Source organism: Trichechus manatus, unplaced genomic scaffold (assembly GCF_000243295.1).
Source record: "Trichechus manatus latirostris isolate Lorelei unplaced genomic scaffold, TriManLat1.0 scaffold00377, whole genome shotgun sequence".
In the NCBI taxonomy this organism is placed as follows: Eukaryota; Metazoa; Chordata; class Mammalia; order Sirenia; family Trichechidae; genus Trichechus; species Trichechus manatus.
In genome coordinates, this window is record NW_004444313.1 from 181,093 (window position 1) to 186,697 (window position 5,605).

The 5,605-nt window shown below is 38.5% G+C and overlaps 1 pseudogene; it reads right to left on the bottom strand.

Annotated features, from left to right (window-relative positions):
- Window positions 1-1,306: 1,306 nt before the first annotated feature.
- On the bottom strand, window positions 1,307-3,940 carry LOC101340431 (melanoma antigen preferentially expressed in tumors pseudogene; annotated as a pseudogene).
- Between the last annotated feature and the right edge of the window lie 1,665 nt (window positions 3,941-5,605).

Consider the following 5,605-nt stretch of genomic DNA (forward strand, 5'->3'; position numbering starts at 1 on the left):
GCCCCAGCCACATTGCATTCCTACGGATGCAATGAGTGTTCATCAATGCACTAAACCCAGCAATGTTGCTTTTCTCCTGTTCAGAGATTTTTCTTTTTTTTAAATTTTTTTCTGTGTAGTCCCAGGAGTGTTCATGGAGAAAGTGCAATTCCTGTGGTGCAAAAAGGATTGGAACTTTGTCCTTTACCAGCTTGTGAGCTATTTCGTTGACCCTACTTCTTGTTGTCTGGTCACATCTACCTCAGTTGGGTGCCTTAGCACCTCCTCTCTTTTTTTATGTACAGTTTCTCCTTACAGTTAGGGAGAGTTTACTCTGTGGTCATAGTTTTCCAATAGGTTCAAAAAAGTAATAAACTTGAAGTTAGTCCAGTTCTGTTTTGTTGTAAAGTTGAGAGGGACACTCCTTCCAGTTTTCTGCTTCTGGGGAAGGAAACTAGAGATGCAAAGGTTAATTGTAAGTCAACAAATACTTCAAGTGTATGTAATCTATATTACAGATGGAATTTGAATCAAGACACTGAAGGCAGTTACAAAAACCTTTCATAAAGTGGTATCACCATTTATTTTCTTTGGGAAAAATCAATTCTTTTTTTCTTTTCTTTTTTTTTTTTTTTGACTTTAAAAAAAGGAAATTTATTCTCTCAGAGTTTAAGAGACTAGAAGTCTGAACTCAAGGTGCCAGCCCCAGGGGAAAGCCCTTTCTCTCTGCCAGGTTTGAGGGATGGTCTCTGTCTCCTTTCAACATCTGAGGACCTGGCATTCCTTGGAGATATCCATGTGTCTTGGCATCAATCTTCCCCTGGGTCTAGGATAGTCTCAGCACAGGGACTCCAGGTCCGAAGAGATGCACTCCACTACCAGCTCTTCTTTCTTGGTGATATTCAGTTCCTTCCTCTCTGCTTCTCATTCCTTTTATCTCTTGTAAGATAAACGGTGTGACTCAATCAAGGGTGTGACTTCAGTAAGGACGGTGAGTTGGGATGCATTCAACCCTAATCCTGCCTCCTTAACACAACAAACCTAACCTTATCCTCATTAAAATAATGAACATAACCTAAACCTGCCTCCTGAACATAATAAACACAAGCCATTCACAAATGGGATTATAATCACAGACAGATGTTACAATTTACAATACATCACAAAAAGTAAGTTAATTACATCAGATCGCAAAATACGGGAGAATCACATCACAGGTACAGGTGTTGTCACTGAACAAAAAGATAGAATTGGGCTACCCTAACTCCTGAATTATCAGCGTCAGCTGAGCCAGATATATTCAAAGATTTCCCAGGTTGAGGGTACCTTAGATGCCCACATAACACCCCAGAGGGACAGGAAACAGTTCAAGTCTGAACTTGCTCAGCAGGACAGTGTGCTGCAGCAGGTTCTCCAGGGCTGCCATGGAGACTGGGTTTCCACAGCAGCTGAAGGTGGTGAGCTGAGAGCAGTGGCCCAGAGTAGGCAAGATGGCAATGAGCTGATAGTCCATGATCCCACAGCCATTTAATTCCAGACTTCCAGATGGTGGAGGGTGGCTGAGGCTCTTTCTAGCAGAACTTGGAGCAACTCAGGGCTTAAACCCATCATGCCGACATCACTCAAATTAAGGTCCTTTAGGTGGCTGGTGTTCAGGTGTGTCGACAGGTGTGTCAAGTCAGACTCCAAAAGCAAGCAATTAGTTATCAAGAGGATCACCAAAGGGATCTTCAGGCGCCTGAGCACCTGGTCTAGGTGGCCTTTCAGGAAGAAGACAGAGTCCAGGCGAAGCTCTTGGAGCTGGTGCAGACTGAGTTGCTGAGAGGTGAACTGGGAAACTAGCTTTACTTCCTCCGCCACCCAGGGAATGAAGGAATTCATGATGTTGTGAGAAAGACTGACTTGGCTCAGATTAACCATCTGCCTCAAGTGAGGAGAAAACCTGGCCAGGGTGGACAGGTACCAGGAGCCATTCACTTCCACCTCCTGGATACAGTCCAGCTGCACCATTTTCAGAATCTTCCTAATATGTAGGAGTGGCATATCAACAATCTCCAGCTTCCTACAGCACAGAGGTGGTGATCTTTTCCCTGCTTGACCCTCTTAATGAGGACCCTGAGGAATTTATCCAGGGTGGCTTTCTTGAGGCACAGGTCTTCTATGAGCACCTCCATAGGTACCAAGAGCTGCTTCTCCCCCTTCCTTGAATCGTCCACTTTTCGTCTCTTAGTCTTAGGCTCCAGGAATGAGCGCACAGAGGACCTGTCCCGGGTTCCAGACCATATCTTCCTGAATTCTTTATCATTTAATATTGTTTTTGTTGTTAGTTACCATCAAGTAAATTCTGACTGATAATTCAGAATTAAAAATATCAAAAATATAGTTAATGTAAATTATTTATTGATAGGAATATAGAAAACATCAGTCATATTCTATCAGTAATTAAATGGACTATATATGCATGTTGAGGCCATTATAAAATGATTTGAGAAATGTTAATTTGATCCAGAATTTGATCAATGTTAATTAGTTAGAAAAAGCAATGTAAATTTGATCAATATTATCTTAATTTAAAGATTCCCTTTCTTTTAATGAATACAACTTTGACTGCCATTAATAAATGTAAACCTTGGTTATATAAATTACAGGATGATGCTAGCTAACTCAAAAAGGATCAATATATTACCGGATAATGATATTTTACTCAAAAAATGTTCAAATGAATCAACTCTAGCACTCAAATTATATTAACCTATGTCAGTTGGAAATAGCAAGTGTCACAGAGAATTTCTTGCAGAAAGTTATATATAAATCAGAGAACATTATCCCATTCTGCAAACTATCAATTATTATCAGTTATTTTAACATATTTTACCTAATGTTAAAGAAAGACAATAAAACAGTAAACATGCACACTTCCATTTTATTAATAATAAGTAATTTGGATTGCACATCTCCATTTCCATCACTGCTTTTATGTTGGCTATTAAATTCTACAAATGATTTACTCCTTTGCCTGCAGAAGTTAAGCCTCTGTTAACTTTGAGCTTTGATATTAGACCATGTGAATACAAAGATCAAGGAACTAATTAATAGGAGAAATATGGGAGATAAAATTGGATTCAGGAGATTAATACCATAATTACTGAGGAGTGAACAATATAATTTAAATATACATAAGAAGGATTACTTAACTCTGTTCTATAATGGCTAGAAAAAAACCAAGGTGGGGGTGTGGAAATGTAAGATCATGCAACGGCCACAAATTATACTAACCAATGTAGAGTATATGGTAGGTCCTTGACTCAGGGAGTATAAATTGATATCAGAGATTGGAGTAATACAGTCCACTTCTTTAAAACAAATAGCAATCCAGCCACATGAAATGTTCAAGGAGGTGTTCCATGTGCAACACAACAAAACAGATAGTTTTGCACCAAGAGGTGAGTTATGTTCTTGACGAGAAAAATAAGGAGTCAGTCGTCAGTCTCAGATTGGTTAGCTACTAGCCCAGGTTATGTACAGAGATGTGGAAAATTCCTGAATCATTTGGGCTAGTAACCCACCATATAAACCCTCTGATATTCTCTAATTTTATCCAACAATTATTTCTTCATATTTATTCAACACACATCATAAAATTTCTTTGTTATTATTCACAACTATATTCATCAGGTTGAAAATATATTGTTGTATAATTATTGAATGATCAACAAATGCTTGATTAACATTACTGTGATAGACAGAATAATGACCTTCACCACCCCAAAGATAGCCATATCCTAATCCATAGAACCAGCCATATGTTAGGTTGCATGGTAAAGGAAAATTAAGGTAGCAAATGGAATAAAGTTTGCTAGTCAGCTAACCTTAAAATAAGGATATTACCCTGGATTATCCAAGTGGGCCCGATGTAAACACAAGGGCCCTTAAAAGTAGAAGAGAGAGGCAGAAGAGCCATAATTAGAGAAGGAGATGTAACAACAGAAGTAAGGTCAGAGAGATGTGATTGCTGTCTTTGAAGATGGAGGAAGGGACCAAGGAATGTGGGTAGCCTCTAGACGCTGTAACAGGCAAGGAAAAGGATTCTCCCCCAGAGCCTCCAGAAGGAAACACAGCTTTGCAGACACCTTGGTTTTAGCCCACTGAGACCCATTCAGACATCTGAAATACAAAGCTGTATGATAATAAGTTTGTGTTGTTTTAAACCACTTTGTGGTAATTTGTTACAGCAGTTACAGAAAACTAATACAATTACCAACATATTTAAAGAATAAAATAGCATAGCTCCATTTAATAATAGACTCATGATGGGACACATTGTCATGAAATTGCTCTCTTAATATGAAAGGATCCCGTATGGGGCATAGAAGTGAAAAAAGTTACTCAATGGAGATATAAAGTTGGTTTACTAACATGATAAGCAAAATTATCTGACACCCAACATTTTAAACCAAATTCAATCTAGTGGCTGTGGAGTCAATTCTGACTCATGGTGACCCCACATGTGTCACAGTAGAACTGTGCTCCATAGGGTTTTCAATTACTGATTTTTTAGAAGTAGTTCACCAGGCCTTCCTTCTGAGGCACCAGTGGATGGACTCAAACAGTCAACCTTTCAGTTAGCAGCCAAGCACTTAACCATTTGTTTCACCCAACATTTTAGATAGTACTTAATTAATCATGGGATCCTTAGGATAGGACTAAATAAAAAGGTTTTTAAGGTCCTACTTGATTTTTATAGTAAACACCAATTCAGATATGTTGTAATGGTCTTGGCTTGATCCACAAAGATGGTCATTCAATTCTTATACTTAGGTCATTTCACACCCCAGAAACCCTTTGATGAAGTGAAGCCTGGTTACTCTTAAGGAAATACCCTGCAATATTTGTTATGAATTTTCCATTTAACACTCATCAAAGATGGAGTGGTGTCGCAGTGGTTAAGAGCTTGGCTACCAACCAAAAGGATAGCAATTTGAATCCACCGGCAGCTCCTTGGAAACTCTATGTGGCAGTTCTACTCTGTCCTATAGGGTTGTTATGAGTCAGAATCGACTGGACGGTAATGTTTTTTTTTTCATTTACTCATCGAAGAGACCAATTGTAAGAGTGACTATGCACTGGGAAAAGAAAGCTGTCTAGATCGTGCAAGGATTATTCAACAACAGTTATGAGTTATAACTCCTTCATGAAGACAATATTTCACATTGACACCTCATTCAGAATGTCACTTTTAAGGAGCAGTTAATACAGTTTTAATTCAAATCTGCTTGCATATAGAACCCAAATCATCTATTGGTCATTTCTCCTGTGTATAGTTTGAATAGATATTCTCAGCATTGATAGAAAGTCCATATTTGTTTTTTCCCTTAAATAAGTGTGATCCTGATAAGAAACTTCAAATAGAAGTCCCTGGAATTTGTCTATTATTATTGATTGAACTGTGTCTCCAAAAAAAGATATGTTGAAATCCAACCCCTCTACCTGAGAATATGACTTTGTTTGGATCTTTCTTTGAGGACAATATCAGTTAGGTCAGGGTAGGATGGGTCTTAGGGCTAATCCTTTCTGAGTAAACCAAACCAAACCATTGCCCTCAAATCAATTCTGACTCACAGCAAAA